Below are 18,355 nucleotides of genomic sequence, written 5' to 3'. Positions count from 1 at the left end.
AGGCAGATTCTCAACCACTGCACCACCAGGGAAGCCCCTTTTTTTTTTTTTTTAATTGAACTATAATCAATTTAAAATATTATATTAGTTTCAAGTTTCAATGTTATATTAGTGATTTGATATTTTTCTAGATTATACTTCATATAAAATTATTATAAAATATTGGCTATATTCCCTGTGCTGTATATTATGTCTTTATAACTTATGTATTTTATACCTAGTAGATTGTATCACTTAATCCCTTTTGCCTGTCTTGTCTCCCCACCCCTGACCCCTCTGGTAACCACTGGTTTGTATCTGTATCTGTGAGTCTGTTTCTGTTTTGTTATATTCATTCATTTGTTTTAATTTTTTACATCCATATATAAGTGAAAACATACACTATTTGTCTTTCTCTGTCTGACATTTCATTAAGCATAATACCCTCTAGGTCCATCCATGTTTTTGCAAATGGCAAAATCTCACTTTTTTTATGGCTGAATAGTATTCCATTGTGTGTGTGTGTGTGTGTGTGTGTGTGTGTGTGTGTGTGTGTGTACATATATATAGAGCATCTTCTTTATCCATTCATCTGTTGATGGACACTTAGGTTTTTTCCATATCTTGGCTATTGAAAATATGCTGCAATGAATATGGGGATGAATATACCTTTTTTTATTATTAATTAATTAATTAATTAATTAATTTTTTGTCTGTGTTGTGTCTTCGTTGCTGCATGCAAGCTTTCTCTAGTTGTGGTGAGTGGGGGCTACTCTTCGTTGTGGTGCACTGGCTTCCCACTGCGGTGGCTTCTCTTTGTTGCAGAGCAGGGTCTCTAGGTGTGCAGGCTTCCGTAGTTGTGGCACATGGGCTCAGTAGTTGTGGCTTGCGGGCTTTAGAGCACAGGCTTAGTAGTTGTGGCGCAGGGGCTTAGTTGCTCCATGGCATGTGGGATCTTCCCGGACCAGGGCTTGAACCCATGTCCCCTGCATTGGCAGGCAGACTCTTAACCACTGCGCCACCAGGGAAGTACGAATATATCTTTTTGAATTAGTGGGTTTTTTCCAGATAAATACCCAGAAATGGAATTGCTGGATCATATGGTAATTCTATTTTTAATTTCTTGAGGAACCTCCATACTGTTTTCCATAGTGACTGCACAAATTTACATTCTCCCCAACACTGTACAAGGGTTTCCTTTTCTCCACATCCTCACCAATGCTTGTTATCTCTCATCTTTTTGATGATAGGCATTCTGTCAGGTCTGGGGTTTGCATTTCCCTGATTATCAGTGATGTTGGGAATCTTTTCATGTGTCTGTTGGCCATCTGTATGTCTTCTTTGGAGAAATGCCTGTTCAGGTCCTCTGCCCATTTTTTTGATGGGGTTTGTTTTTTTGATATTGAGTTGTATGAGTTCTTTATCTAATTTGGTTATTAACCTCTTATCAGACATATCATTTGCAAATATCTTCTCCCATTCAGTAGGTTATCTTTTTGTTTTGTTGATGGCTTCCTTTGCTATGTAAAAGCTTTTAAATTTGATTAGGTTCCATTTGTTTATTTTTGTTTTTGTTTTCCTTGCTTAAGGCGGTAGATCCAAAAAATTATTGCTAAGACCTATGTCAAAGAGTGTACTGCCTATGTTTTTTTTCTGGTTTTATGGTTTCAGGTCTTACACTTAGGTCTTTAATGCATTTTGAATGCAGTTTTGAATATGGTATGCAAAAATGTTCTAATCTCATTATTTTACATGTAGCTGTTAAGTTTTCCCAACACTGCTTACTGAAGAGACTTTTTCCCATTTTATATTCTGGCATTCTTTGTTGTGGATTAATTGACCACATGTGCATGGGTTTATTTCTGGGCTCTCTATTTTGTTCCATTCATCTATGTGTCTATTATTGTGTCAGTACCATGCTGTTTTGATTACTGTAGTTTATGCAGTATAGTCTGATGTTAGGGAGCATGATACCTCCAGCTTTTTTCTTTATTCTCAAGATTGCTTTGGCTATTTGGGGTCTTTTGTGGTTTCATACAAATTTTAAGATCATTTCTTCTAGTTCTGTGAAAAATGCCATTTTGATAGCGATTGCATTAAATCTGTAGATTAATTTGGGCAGTATGGACTTTTTTTTAAAATTATTTGCTTTATTTTTTATTTATTTTTTAAAAATTTATTTATTTATTTATTTATGGCTGTGTTGGGTCTTCGTTTCTGTGCGAGGGCTTTCTCTAGTTGCGGCAAGTGGGGGCCACTCTTCATCACGGTGCGCGGGCCTCTCTTGTTGCAGAGCACAGGCTCCAGACATGCAGACTCAGCAATTATGGCTCACGGGCCTAGTCGCTCCGTGGCATGTGGGATCTTCCCAGACCAGGGCTCGAACCCGTGTCCCCTGCATTGGCAGGCAGATTCTCAACCACTGCACCACCAGGGAAGCCCAGTATGGACATTTTTAAAATATTAATTCTTCCAAACCATGAACATGGGATGTCTGTCCATTTATTTTTATCATCTTCAATTTTCTTCACCAATGTCTTATGGTCTTTCACCTCCTTGGTTAGATTTATTTCTAGGTATTTTATTCCTTTTGATGTAACATTAAATGGTATTGTTTTCTTGCTTTTTCTTTCTGATAGGAATCTTTACGGTTTTCCCTGTATAGTATCATGTCACCTGCAAATAATGACAGTTGTATTTATTCCCTTCCAACTTGGAGGCCTTTTATTTCTTTTTCTTGTCTGACTGCAGTGGCTAGGACTTCCAGTACTATGTTGAACAGAAACGGTGAGAGTGGGCCTCCTTGTCTTGTTCCTAACCTCTGAGGAAAAGCTTTCCACTTGTCATTGTTGGGTACAATGTTAGCTGTGGGTTTGTCATAAATGGCCTTTATTATGTTGAGATATCTTGTCTCTATCCCAACTTTGTTGGGAGTTTTTATCATGAATGGATGTTGAATTTTGTCACATGCTTTTTCTGCATCTATTGAGATGTGGTTCTTTGCTCTGCTTCATGTAGTTTCACTCAACACATGCACAGCTTAGTACTCAGCCACAGACTTATGGGGACCCCTAGGCAGTTTTCTGGGTCTCTTTCTCTGCATACCTTCCTTCTTGTCAGTACCATGGCCCACAGATTTCAGCTGCCTCAGTGTCCTTGGACTCCCATCTTCATTTTATCAAATCCAGGAGACGGTTGTGCTCTGTCTGGTCTTCCGTTCCCTGAGTTACAGAATGAAAAGTTCCTCTTGAGAGAAAGCTGCAGTGATTGTAGGACTTACCTTGTCTGTTTTTATTCTTTCAAGGATCACCATTCTGTGCTGCATGTTGTCCAATGTCTGAAAACTCTTGTTTCATATATTTTGTCCAATTTTGAAGTTGTTTACAGTGAGAGAGAAAATCTGGTAATAGTTACTCCATCACGGTCAGAAGCAGAAACTTTCCTAATCCTTGTATCTCCAAATTTCACCACCTCCAGACATAATCGTATCTTATTAGACTTCATAACCTGAAAAATTCGTTTTTATGCTCATATGTCAGAAATGAAAACAAATACAAACACAAAGTCTCAAGCTTCTCGAATGAAACAACAAATGGTAACTTTTGGTATTTCTCAGCATCCTTTCTCCCCTAGATCTTTCTATTTACAGACTTGTATATATTTTTTCCTCTAGTGGCCCATTAAGATCTATGTCTGTCACTATAAAACTCTAAGAGGAAAACATAGGCAGAACACTCTATGACATAAATCACAGCAAGATCCTTTTTGACCCACCTCCTAGAGAAATGGAAATAAAACCAAAAATAAACAAATGAGACCTAATGAAACTTAAAAGCTTTTGCACAGCAAAGGAAACCATAAACAAGACAAAAAGACAACCCTCAGAAGGGGAGAAAAATATTTGCTAACGAAGCAACTGACAAAGGATTAATCTCCAAAATATACAAGCAGCTCATGCAGCTCAATATCAAGAAAACAAACAACCCAATCCAAAAATGGGCAGAAGATCTAAATAGACATTTCTCCAAAGAAGATATGCAGATTGCCAACAAACACATGAAAGAATGCTCAACATCATTAATCATTAGAGAAATGCAAATCAAAACTACAATGAGATATCATCTCACACCGGTCAGAATGGCCACCATCAAAAAATCTAGAAACAATAAATTCTGGAGAGGTTGTGGAGAAAAGGGAACCCTCTTGCACTGTTGGTGGGAATGTAAATTGATACAGCCACTATGGAGAACAGTATGGAGGTTCCTTAAAAAACTAAAAATAGAACTACCATATGACCCAGCAATCCCACTAACTGGGCATATACCCTGAGAAAACCATAATTCAAAAGGTCATGCACCACAATGTTCACTGCAGCACTATTTACAATAGCCTGGCCATGGAACCAACCTAAATGTCCATCGACAGATGAATAGATAAAGAAGATGTGCCACATATATACAATGGAATATTACCCAGCCATAAAAAGAAATGAAATTTGAGTTATTTGTAGTGAGGTGGATGGACCTAGAGTCTGTCATACGGAGTGAAGTAAGTCAGAAAGAGGAAAACAAATACCATATGCTAATGCATATATATGGAATCTAAAAAAAAAGGTTCTGAAGAACCTAGGGGTAGGACAGGAATAAAGACGCAGACATAGAGAATGGACATGAGGACACGGGGAGGGGGAAGGGTAAGCTGGGATGAAGTGAGAGAGTGGCATGGACATATATACACTACCACATGTAAAATAGATAGCTAGTGGGAAGCAGCTGCATAGCACAGGGAGATCAGCTCGATGCTTTGTGACCACCTATTTGGGTGGGATAGGGAGGGTGGGAGGGAGACGCAAAAGGGAGGGGATATGGGGATATATGTATACGTATAGCTGATTTGCTTTGTTATAAAGCAGAAACTAACACACCATTGTAAAGCAATAATACTCCAATAAAGGTGTTAAAAAAAATCTATGTCTGTATTTCTGTTATCCATATCTATATTTGTACCTATATTTATTTCTGTTTTTGTATTTCTATATCTAAGTTTTATTCCTATGTATATGTCTGTTTGAACCTGTATTTTTTACCTATCTGTCTTTCCATCTATTTAATGTAGATGTAGAAAGGCAGTATAGTCTAGTATTTAAGAGTCAGGCTCTTGGGATTTGAATTCCATTCCACCAAATACTGTGTATCTTTGGGAATGTTATCTAATCTTTACATACCTGCCTTTCTTCACCTGTTAAGTGGGATAACAATAATGTCTATCTCATAAGTTTGCAGTGAAGAGTAAATGAGTTAATATATGTAAAGCACTTAGAAGAGTGTCTGGTACGTAGTAAGCATGATTTGAATTGTAAGAGTTAGTAGCTATATCTGAGTACTGAGAAAGGTCTTCCCGAGTCCCTGGGACTAAACTACCTGCATTGCTGTGTTTGAGCCTTCAGCACCTTGACTTACTTTCAGAGACATTTGGAAGTGAATTTGCTGTTTCCTGGGGTGAATGGAAATGATGTGACATGGAAAAAAATGAAAATTTCTATTTATATCAAGTACTATCTTCTCAGGAACAGTAGCCCTTCTAGGTAAACAGTCTGGGCCCTACGAAGACTCATGCCAGAGGGGCTCACATTGTACCTGATAGTTATTCTATAGGGCTTCAGGTTTCTGAAGCCCTTTTACTTATAACCCGATGTGGTGGTACTCACGGTGTAACCCAGCTATCAGTTGCCTCTTCTTAAAACCTCTTTTCTCTTTCCACATCAGACTTAACACTCAGCTGCTGCAGTTTCCATGTGTGTCTTACAGGCCTTCCCCGAGGCCTCTCAGTCTATTATGACTGGCTTATGCAGAGCAGTTGATCTCTTTTCCTGCTTCTATTTCCTCATTTGCATGTCATCCCCTACCTCCTACATTCCTCATCCAAAAAAGCTTCTTTACTACCAGGACCCATCTTCCTTAACGCTTAGTGAGGAATTATTAACAAACAAATGTGTTCTCTTGTTTTATTACATTAGCAGAAGTATCTCAGAAATGATGCTATTATTAGGAATAATAATTCCTTAAGGAATAGAGAGCACAGTCAGGGTCACATGGATAGGATGTTGCAGAATAGAACCCTAATTTCAGCCTGACTGTCCCCAGATCTAAGTTGTTTATATTCCCCACATCACACAGTTCAGATGGTTTCATTAGGCCTAGAGGAATCCAACAGTCTAGGGAAATCCAAAAGTGGAAGCTGAGACCTATGCTTAGCCTTTCTTTGGTATGTGTGACAGCTTTTTTTTTTTTTTTATTACTTGCTTCATGTACAAGTCACATTTCCTTTCTTTCTTCCAGTTATTAAAAATATAAATATATATAATATTATGTTATATTTCTCTCTGTTCTTGAGTCATCAGAATGGATACCCAAGGCAATGGAAACTCCACTTTTCCTATTAAGCCTGCTGGACACCCACGTAAGTGGTTATTTTCTTCTAGTTTCATAACTCTGGTGCTGGTACTCCTGAGATATTTTTTCTCCTAGAGGAAAATAAAGGGGTGGGAAAAATGTGAGACTTTTTGAATCCATTACTTGCAGACTCTCAGACTGCTGCATATTTTTTTCCACGTGGCACTGAGGGCCTAAGACAGCCTATTTTCCTCTACATGATGTGGGTTGAACAGGTTCATGTACCCCAAGAGCATTGTGTTGGAATCATGCGATTTTTTAATGCAGAATTCAACTCTCTCTAACTGAAGTTTACAGGGTTTTGCTTTATATAGTCACACTAGTGAGAAACAGCTGGAAACTGGACTTGTTCCAAACTGCAGAAGTGACTGCTGAGCCCCGGCAGGATCACTGTCACTTTCGAATCTCTTCCATGACATCGCTTATTGTATTGAGTGTGTAAATGTAAACAATGACATAATAGCTAGCATTCTCCTGCTTGAAAACCAGAGCCCATGATTGATCGTTCTGTGTCTGATCTCTGCTGAGGACCAGAGAGGGAATTAACGTGGGTTGCATTTAGTGTTTGTCAGATACTGTAAGCTGGTCTTAGTTGAAAAGGTGAAAGGATGTGTCTCTTTTATAGTAAATGCTTTACTGTAAGCAGATATTAAAAGATGACATGGTTGATAGATCTTCCTGGTTCTCTATCAGTAGGACGTTTGCATCTTTGGGATTCATCATGTTAATGTAGAGGTCTGAGGGTGACACCTTACTTTATCATCACACCTTAAAAACCCAATACATATGCACAACTATGCAGCATTGCTTAGCATTTGTCGTTAGAGCAAAGGGGTCTGGCAGTGGCTACATACCCCGGTGCATTGTCTAAATTAATCCATTGAGGGATATTGAATCACTTAATCACAACGCAGACTTGCTGCCTTGGTAGGCACGCTCTCCCTTCATTAGATTTAATATATTTCTCATTATACAAATCTGCCGCTGTGACAATAAGTCTTGTTCATAAATCAGTTTGCCCTTTTGCTTTGCAGATGCGGAGAACTTTCATCAAACAAGACATAAACGGAGCTGTTAGATAGGAGGTCAGAACAGTCATTACCAGATAGTAATATCTATTCATTAACATGATTTTTAATAGCATGTTTTAATGGGCAAAGGTAAAACAATTATGATTCTTCCTGTTTGCATTACAAACAGGAAAAAGGAAATGTAATAACGAGGAATACTTGGAACTCCTCCAATAAACCCCCAGACTTCTTCCCCTCATTCCCTCTGAGTGCAAAACAGATGCTTGGGGATCCAGAGCTGGCATGTGTGGTCTCTCAGATTATCATGGTGCCATACAGGCTGATTTAAAATCCAAGGCGTAAAAAATGATATGCGTATAAAGATATGCAAAGTGTTTGGAAATCACTTGAAAAGTGACTATCGAACAATGGAGCTTGAATTATGATTATTGACTCCAGAAAAATCTCCACTTTTATTTTTTCCCTTTCTCTACCCTAGTGCTCAGTAGACCAGAAAATTTGAATAACGTTATTGTAAGATAAATTCTGAATGATTGCATATTTAGTACATCTCCTGGCACACTTTTGGCCTTTCTTGTTTTCTTGATCATATTCCTCAAAGGACTGTCTCTGTCATTGATCTTTTCAAAGAACAAGCTTTTCTTCCCCATTGATCAATTCTACTGTTTTCATTTTGTTATTATTTTATTTCATTAATGTCTATTTTTATCTTTATTGATCTCTCTTCTTCTCCTTTCTTTGGATATTGTTCTTTTATTAGCTTTCATGGATTGGAAGCTTCTTTTATTTATTTTCTGTTTGTTTTCCCTAGATCTCAAATGCACAAAAGTGGATTAATCATAGTCTATGGTTCATGACATACCATCAACTCACATTTTTTTGTTAGATTACTTATTTAATATAAAAAGCTCTTGTAAAACTACCATCTCACATGAAAGCTGGGACCTTGACCGTCTTCATCTAACACTATGGCCTCTCTGTCCTCTCTCCCTTTCTCCCTGCACTTGAGGGCACCATCATCCTGAATTCTATGTCTTTTTTCCCTTTTCATATAGTTTTATTGCATTTATACATATACCTAAAATTATGTATCTTTATTTTAGTTGTTTTATACTTTATGAGAAGAGAGTCATGTTGTATATAATATTTTGGAACTTCCCCTGCCCACCATTTAATACACGTGTGTATTCTACAACTGTATGGATACAGTGTTTTCTACATGTCAGTCAGATCATGTTTATTAGCACTAACATTTAAACCTTTTACATATTTGATGACTTTTTTCCTTATTCTATCCCTTACCGAGAGAAGTGTGTTAAAATCTCCCACTCAGTTTGTGGGTGTGTCTACTTCAGCCAGTTTTTTGCTTTATGTATTTTTAAGCTATATTATTATGTGAATGCAATTTAGAATTGTTCTATTTTCCAAGGTAAAATAGACCTACTACCTTTAAGAAATCTCTCTTCTTGGGACTTCCCTGGCTGTCCAGTTATTAAGATTCCATGCTTCCACTGCAGGGGGCACGGGTTTGATACCTGGTTGGGAAAGTAAGATCCCACATCCCACATGCCACCTGGCATGGCCAAAAAAGGAAAAATAAAAAAAAAAAAGAAAGAAATCTCCCTTTTTTATTTCTGGTAATTTTTTTTTTTTTTTTTGCCATGAAGTCTACATTGTCTGACATCCATATAGCAATACTAATTAGAAGAAAAAGACTGAAAATATAATGGAAAAAAGAATAAAAGACATAAACAGAAATATTACAGATAAAGCGAGGAAAGCTGCTCTTAAACACATGAAAGATCTTAACCTTACTCTTAAGAGTAATGCAAATAAAAATTCCACTGAAATACCATTTTTCATCTATCATACTTAAAATAGTCAAACACTTTTTGCAAGTTTTGCTCTGTGTGTTGGCAAGACCGGAGACAGAGGCACTCATCCATGGCGGTGGTAATCTGAAAAGGTGCAGCCCTCACAGAGAGAGAGTTGGCGATACCTGATAAAATTACATACGTATTTATTTTTTGATCTAGAGTCAACGAGCCTATCCTGATAATACTCCTAAACAAATATAAAGAAAATATGCAGGAAGTTATTAATTACACCATTATTTGTAATAGCAAAAGAGTGGAAACAACCCCAATGTCCTTCAATAGAGGCCTGTTTGAATAAACTGTGATATATCATAAACATGAAGTGTTAGGTAGCTGTTAAGACAGAAATGAAGACGATCTTTATGAACTGACGTCTACTGATTTCTATGATATCATTTTAAGGGGAAAAGACAAGTCATAGAGCAGAATAAATGGTTTGCTACATTTTGTATAAGAAAGGAGGGAAAGGATGAAGAGGTACAAACTACTATGTGTAAAATAAATAAGCTACAAGGATATACTGTACAGCACATGGACTATAGCCAATATTTTATAATAACTTTAGAGTGTAACCTATAAAAATTGTGAATCACTGTGTTGTACACCTGAAACCAATATAAAGTTGTAGATGAACTATACCTCAATAATAATAATGATAATAATAAATGACACCCCCCCAAAAATAAAGGAAAGGAGGGGAAATAAGAATAAATGGATGAATTTATTCTTTTTATTCCCAAAAGAAACACAGGAAGGATAAACTAGCAATTAGGGAAATTGGTTACCAGTGGGGGTGGAAGAAGGGGTGGGAAATGGGCTGGGACTTCCCTGAGAATCCACTTATGACTTTTAAAACACACATGTTCTGGGACTTCCCTGGCTGTCCAGTGGTTAAGACTCTGGGCTTCCACTGCAGGGGGCACGGCTTCAATCCCTGGTTGGGGAACTAGGATCCTACATGCCGCACAGTGCGGCCAAAAAAACAAACAAAAAACCCAAATCTATGTTAAACTGATTGATAGGGAAAGTAATTATCTCAAGTAACTTTTGAACCCACTACTTTGTACACTTTTAGCAGAATATGCTATAAGATCAAAAAGGACTGCAAAGAAATCTTAAACTTCACACAATAGTTATAGTTAGTAGTAACAACTGTAATTTTGAAACTTTAAAAGATATATTGCAGGATAAAGGAAATAGGTAAATATATTAAGGTTTTTAAATAAGAGAATAAAATGTAAAACATTTTTAATTCCTGTAATTTAAATTCAAATGAGAATTACCAATATGAACTTTCAATTAAAAAAATTTTTTTTCCAACCTCTGTCACTGAACATACCCGGGAACAATGACACCTGAGGAGCAATGAGCACATCTAGTGTCTCATCCCCCATTAGAGCAACCAGGGCTTCTTGGAGACATGGAGGATTCCAAGTGTGGGCTAGAAAAGAACAAGGTGAGCTTAGAACATCTTATGCTAGAAAATAAGGAAGCACTCAAAGACAAATGAGATTATGTTTAAGGAACACAAAAGTCACCTTGAAGGGGCTCTCACTGAGCAAATCTGGGACAATCTGAACACGGCAAAGAATAATGACTGTGGTCAATTTCAACATATGAAATGAACAAAATGTCATGAGTCCACTGTGATGGGGCTGTAGGGTGGGCGAGAGGGGAGGGACTGACTATTACGGGGGAATGTTAGTTAATAAACGAGAAGGACTGGTAGAATTAGAAAATCACCATTTGCTTTTTTTTTTTACTATGGTTTTTAAAACATTTATTTATATATTTGTGTATTTGTTTATTTATTTATTGTGGTAACATTGGTTTATAACATTACATAAGCTTCATGTACACAACATTGTATTTCAACTTCTGTGTACCGTACGTGTTCACCACCAAAAGTTTAGTTTCCATCCATCACCGTACAGTTGACCCCCTCTACCCATTTAACCCTTCCCTTCGTGCCTCTTCCCTTTTAGTAACCACTGCTCTGTTCACTGTGTCTATTTAGAAAATCACCATTTTCAATCTCCAATGAAATGTATGATCCATTTTGATCCAGGTCAGTGTCAGCAAATGATGCTAAAGCCATTAGATAAAATGTTGTTTGGAAGCAGGATATTCAAAAATGGCTGAAGCATCACCTTACAGATTAATTACTTCCTGCCAACTTGCAAAGGGAAAAATGCACTTTTATAATAGAGAGATCTGGGTTGTTACTGCAACCAAATGAACAAAGTTAACATTGAGAATGGTGGGATGACCTGACTATGAACTTCTTGATGTGATGCAATATGAAGTGTGCAACACCTGTGGGGTAGACTTGCCAAAAATGTTTAACTTGTTAAAAATATTCAACTTGAATGAATCCTTTAAGTGTCTAGGCATAAGTTGCAAGTAAAGTCAAAATTCAATAATACCATGAGGAAACGGTTAGGCAAATGTAGACTATGAGACATCCTCAAAGACAAGTGGTCTGAATTTTTCAAAAAGTCACTGTCATGGAAAATTTAAAAGAGAGAGAGAGAGAGAGAGAGAGAACGTTGAGGGACTGTTCTATAATGACCAAGGCAATGCCTGAACCTTGACTGGATCTTTGTTCTTTTATAACGTAGTTATTTTGGGAACAACTGGGGACATTTGAAAATGGGCTGGCTGTTAGTAAGGGTTACAGAGTTGGAATTACTGTTTACTCTCCGAAGTGGAATAATTGCATTGAAGTTATTCTCTTAGGAGATGCATGGTGAAGCATTTATGGGTGAAGTGTCATGATGTCTGCACCTTTACGTGGTTTGGAGAACATCTATGTATCTATGCAGGGGGCAGAAAGAGAGGCAGAGACGTGAGAGGGAGGAGCAAATATGGCAAAATGTGAACAGTTCTTGACTCTAGTTGGTGGGTATACAGGTTCATTGTATTTTTCTTCCAACTTTTGTGTACGTTTCATGTTCGTAATAAAATTGCGGAAACAAAAAAACCTAGTTGAGAAAGAAAAGACTTGCATAGCCCTCTTGTTAACAGTGACTGTATTCCAGACGCTGTGCACTCGAACTTTGGTGCACAAAGTGTGGTCTGAGAATCCTCAGCATCAGTTATTGCAGCTCTATTCACCACGGTCAAGATCTGGGAACAACCTAAACATCTGCCAGTGGATGAATGGATAGAGGCAATGTGGTGTATATGTACCACGAGAATCGAGAACTGTTAACATTTTGCCATCTTTGCTCTCCCTCTGTTCCCTTTGTCTCTCTCTCCCTCCCACCTCACCTCTCTGTCTACACACACACACACACACACACTCACTCATGAAATGGAATATTATCCAGCCTTTTTAAAGAAGGAAATCATGCCATTACAACAATGTGGATGAACCTTATGCTAAACGAAATAGATTGGACTCAGAAAGACAAATACTGTATCTTGTTACTTATATGTGGAATCTAAAGAGCAAAACTCAGAGTAACAGAACAGAATGATAATTGCCAGGGACTGGGGGTGGAGGAGAGGGAAATGGGGTGATGTTGGTCGAAGAGTACAAAATTTCAGTTATGCAACATGAATATGTTTTTGAGATCTAATGGACCAGCATGGTGACTATAGTTAACAATACGGTATTGTGTAGTACTTGCAATTTGCTGAGACACTAGATCTTAAATGAAATCTTCTCATCACACACGCACAAACACACACACACATACAAAGAAAGAAAGAAAAAAAGAAAATGGCAACTATGTGGAGGTGATGGATATATTAATTAGCTCAATTGTAGTGATTATTTCACAACGTGTATGTTTCAAAACACCAAGTTGTACACATTAACATACAATGTTTGTATGCCAATTATATCTCAATAAAGCTTTTAAAATTAAGGGACTTCCCTGGCAGTCCAGTGTTTAAGATTCCAAGCTCCCAGTGCAGGGGACACTGGTTTGATCCCTGGTCAGGAAACAAAGATCCCACATGCCATGTGGCCAAAAAAAAAAAAAAAAAAAGCTATTAAAATTAAAAAAAAACTTAAATGATTAAAAAAGAAAAAACACAGAATTTTCAACCCTACCCCATACCTTCTGAATGAGAATATCCGGGTGATTCACTTGCCCATTAAATTTCGAGAAATACTTGTGTGTAAAACAAAATGACAATTGAATTCTCAGTGAAACATGTATAATTGTCTAACTTCTTCCTTAATGCTGCAACTATAACCGTCTGAATTTACACAGTCTTTGTAAACTTAAACAGGAGGACAAAATGTGTCCCTGGATCTTTTTGTCCCCCTGAGGGACATAGGATAATTGCTTCATAATTATGTTTGTCTCAGGGCAGGTAGCCTATGAGTCAATAAACAATAAGCCTGCAAGCAGATTCGGACTGGTTTCTGCTCCATTTGCCTCTGTATTTCCTCTCATCAGATACAATTACAAGAAAACAAAGGGGCTTCCTTAAAGGGAGAAAAAAAATGTCCACAGGAATCTGTTCTGGATTTCCTGTGCCAGTTCAGTATTTGCAGATTGCATTTGAACAGTTTCTCTGCTCTGCCTGGAGAAGAGAGCTGACCAGCAGAACTGAATTTTCATCCCATGAAAACCTTACTTCAAAAAGACTGGTTGGATGATGGCTATAGACACCCGAAGGGCCGAAAAGATTTTCTCAAACCCTAGTTTATGAAGACTTGTAATCCTTTTCCACCTTAGGAGAAGTGTTTTACCATCTCCCTCACCATGATTTATTTGCTTTAATACATCTAATCCGGGCTTTCCAAATGCATCACGTTCCTTGAGAATAAAAAGATCTGTGATAATTCAAGGTAACTAGCACCATGGTAATCTTTTTTCTACTTCGGATCTACACATGAATCTAAACATAATTTGGTGCATTTCTCCCCATTTTCCTGTTAAACCCCGGGCAAGAACTAGGAGAGTTTTCATCCCCTGAGTCATTTATCTCCAGAATTACGGTCCAGCTGCTGATGTTTTCTGTGTGTTCTGCCCTGAGAGCCTTGCACAATAGCTGCCTAGCACAGGTAATAAGGCTGACAAATTGCTCCCCGTTTCTGACAGTTTTGAATGCAATTAAGAAGTGATATCTTGTGTAAGCACTACTAGTGCTCTGGGGTTTGGTGGTAAATAAACTCTAGATGCTTTGATTCATATCTCTTCTTGTTTTTTACAGCTTCCTGTCTTAATCTGGCTGGGGTTTTCTGAGGGATATTCACATGACTTAAGCCCAGGCAGTGCGCTTTTTCCTCATTTACATGTAAAAGGAAATTGGACTGCTGGGATATGATGTCTCTTCTCAATGACCAGCCCTGGCGCCAGCTTTCTCCTCAGCATTCCTACTTCACGATGCATACGTAGTGTCGGATCTTCTTTCCCTGGGAAAAAAAACAGGCAGGGTGGGCTATACCTCTTCTCCCAAGTTTTTTCTCTTTTCCTCTACAATCAATATTGGTTCTGCAACCTTGTGAAATTTCCCCCTCTCAATCCGAAATCTTTGTTAACCTGAATGAATTTAAACGGACATGAAAATCATAACACAGCAAAACAAGATGGACTGCTGTGGTTGAGGCACTGAATTTCTCAGTATTCTTACAGATTTTGGAAATTTGTTTAATTTCTCTGAGTCCTAACTTTCTCATTTATTTATTTATTTATGGCTGTGTTGGGTCTTCACTTCTGTGCGTTTCTGGGCTTTCTCTAGTTGCGGCAAGCGGGGGCCACTCTTCATCGCGGTGCGCGGGCCTCTCATCATCGCGGCCTCTCTTGTTGCGGAGCACAGGCTCCAGACGCGCAGGCTCAGTAGTTGTGGCTCACGGGCCCAGCTGCTCCGCGGCATGTGGGATCTTCCCAGACCAGGGCTCGAACCCGTGTCCCCTGCATTGGCAGGCAGATTCTTAACCACTGCGCCACCACGGAAGCCCCTAACTTTCTCATTTTTAAACTGCGGTTAAATGATTTAGCTCCCTGGACTATTTCCTGAGGATGTATTGAGCAACCAATGCACTTGAAGTCAGAGCACTTTTTTATACTTTTGTTTTGAGACAATTGTAGATTTACATGCAGTTGTAAGAAATAATATAAAGAGAGGCTGAAAATCTTCACTTTCCCCCTACAGTAATTCTTGCACAACTATAGAACAATATCACAACCAGGAAATTGGCATTGATGCAATGCACTGACCTCATCAGATTTCACCAGGTTTTAAATGCATTCATTTGTGTATGTGTGTGTATTTAGTTGTTTTAATTTCCTAGGGTTGCTGCAACAAAGGACCGTAAAATTTATGGCTTAAAACAATAGAAATTTATTCTCTCATGGTTCTGGAGTCTAGACATCCAAAATCAAGATGTTGGTGGGGTCATACTCTCTCCAAAGCCTTGAGGAGAGGGTCCTTCCTCGCCTCTTCCAGCTTCTGGAAGAAGTTCTGTGCAATTTCATCACACGTGTAAATTCGTGTGACCACCACTACACTCAAGATAAAAAGTTTCATCACCACAAGGATCCTTTTATAGCCAGAGACCCCTTCTTCCGTCTCCTTTCTTCTACCCCACACACCCTTGGAATATCTCTTATTTGTTGTCCATCTCTGTAATTTTGTCATTTGAAGAATGTTATATAAATTTCAATCATACAGACCACTTTTAAAATCTAGAACACACACACATACGTATAGAAGGGGAGTTGGATGCACCTATAAATTTTCTAGACTATCAAATGGCAGGAATTTCATATCTTGGTTTTGCCCAGTTATTTTCTTCTGGGCTCTTTGCTGACCTGTATAGAGTGTTGGCCAGCAATTCCTACTTCCTCATCTTCTTTATCAAGGGAGGACTGGGGACCATGGGACATGTTTGTTCTCTGATGAGTAGATTGAAACGTTGCCAACATCACACTGCTCCATGGTAAACCTGTACTTCCTGCAGCAGACACTTGACTTGGATTTCCAACATGCAGAAGAGTTGTCAGTCTTAAGAAAGAAAGATCGTAACTTTCCCAAGGGCTATTGATAGCAAAATGCATAACATATCAGCGATAGAATCACACGGTGTTAGAGTTATATGGGACTGTGAAGGCCCTTTTGTCCCTTCTCTCGCCTTTATGAAGGATGTATTTACACTAATGCAGATAAGACACATTCCACCGCAGGATACTCAGTTGTTCTCTAGAATGTTTTGGGGAGGTTGGCAGGTTCTGAAGAGGTTGAATGCTTTTTCCTTAGGTCATTTTTTTTCCCCACTCTTATCTGATTTGCCTCTTTCTACTGCCTAACAGCCTCTTTCCCTGAATTAGGTCACATAGATTTGCCTTATTTCTAGGAATTAGAATAAAATTGGAAGTCACCACAATGTGCTTTTCCACTTTCAGAATTTCCAAGCAAAAGGTATCAAATTATATTTCTAAAGAGAAAGCACTAAAACAAGTTTTGGATGCTTCTAAATGAAGCCAAAGGTTGATCACTCACGTGGTCCAGAATTGCCAAACCATTCTTATTGGACAGTAAGTGGGACCTCTCTCAAAGCTTCTTCATTGTCCAACACTCCAGCTATTTTTGTCCCTTACAAATATTGTAGCCATTTAGCAATCTATCGACTTGACTTTTTTTCCATAAACATGCTGCCTGTTAGATGCATAATTCAAATTCACACACAAACCCTGAGATGTTTGCTTAGCAAGAGCTATAATTTAAGTGTAACCTCTGTAGAACACCATTCAGCAGCGCCTGTGTGTAAAGTGTAATTTAGTCTGTAGAAGCAATCTTCCCTCTGCCGTTCTAATATGTGAGCTTGTTTGCTAAATAATCATTGTAGCGTTTTGCTCAAAGCGGTGGCTTTATGTATTTTTCCCCCACTACTCGTAAGTGTTGCCAAGGTAAATGAGAGTTCTTTGGAAACTGTTACTTTTCACGTAGTTTTCATTTGAAAATGTCACAATAAAGGAATGTTCTTTGATGCCAAGAAGCATGGAACATTAGAACATGGTAAACATAATACCTAAATACAGTAAAATAACATAGCATAATGGCCTGATTCTCTCTTAAAATGAGAGGCTTTTTGTTGTTTTTATTCTAAAGGGTCTGGTTGGGGGACATAGCTGGGAGTAAGATGGAGTGCATAAAAGAACCATCAAGGTGATAGTTTGGAGGAAATTATTATTATTTGCAGCTTGGGCCGAATGGAAAGGAAGAGAAATTTGGGAGAAAAATGTACTCCAAATAAGTGAGATGGAGATTACAGTCCAAAATATGCCATTAACACCAAATTACAAAAGTCTTTCCAAGAGCCAGGCAAAGGCACAAAGTAAAAGCAAAGTTTTAAAAGGTGTAATTTGAAGAGTCAGGAGAATATACAAACAGGAAAAAAAAAAAAAAAAAAGGAAGAAAGTTAAGGAGTTAGCCAGATAGGAAAGGACACTACACTATTTTTCTAAGTGCATTTTAGGTACTTTTTTCTTGTCCTGCCTACTACAATGTTAGTGAATATCAACTATACATTTTTGTGTTTGAGTCCTAAAAAAGTTGGTGATTGTTATATTATCCCTTGTACTTTTTGTATTTTAAAATTTTGATAATTTCTAAATTAAAAGATGAGGTTGGGAATTTGAGTTCATTAAAGAGACTTCAGGAATGGTAAACAAATGACATCATGATATAGTAACATATGAAATGCTGTCTGCATTGCTTTTATATATTTGGACGCATAATTATTGTCTTCCAGCAAGATAATGGAACCAGTTTGCTCTAGTTTCAAACTCCAAACATTTTTTGGGTGATTACTATACGCTATTCTCTATGCTGGGCACTAGCCATCCTAAAATGAAAGATTTTGCTTTCTTCTCTGGAAAACTCAGTATCCTGTAACTTCTTAATGCTAAATTCTAGGGGAGCCCATGGTGGCTTATTTTCCCTTCTGGAGAGTTCTGTGTCTAATGTTTCTCAACTTATTAAGACACTACTTTTTTCCCCTGTCACTTCTCATCATTTCATGAGATACAGAAAATTAATCTTTTCCTATTAT

At 38.0% G+C, this 18,355-nt stretch overlaps 1 pseudogene across 8 annotated transcripts in view; it reads left to right on the top strand.

Moving 5' to 3' along the window:
• Nucleotides 1-18,355, top strand: part of LOC309651709 (RNA-binding protein 4B pseudogene) — a 270,167-nt pseudogene that overhangs the window by 167,649 nt on the left and 84,163 nt on the right. Inside the window, exon 1 of one of the 8 annotated variants that reach the window (XR_014268731.1) lies at nt 10,727-10,795. The exons of the other annotated variants lie outside the window; for them this stretch is intronic. The product of XR_014268731.1 is annotated as an RNA-binding protein 4B pseudogene (transcript). Of the gene's footprint in view, nt 1-10,726; nt 10,796-18,355 lie in introns of those variants that run through there. 8 annotated transcript variants of the gene reach the window in all.

This window comes from Balaenoptera physalus (genome assembly GCF_965194825.1).
Source record: "Balaenoptera physalus genome assembly, chromosome: 21".
Taxonomy (NCBI): domain Eukaryota; kingdom Metazoa; phylum Chordata; class Mammalia; order Artiodactyla; family Balaenopteridae; genus Balaenoptera; species Balaenoptera physalus.
Note: the sequence above shows the minus strand (reverse complement) of the source record. Positions and strands in the feature narration are given on the sequence as shown.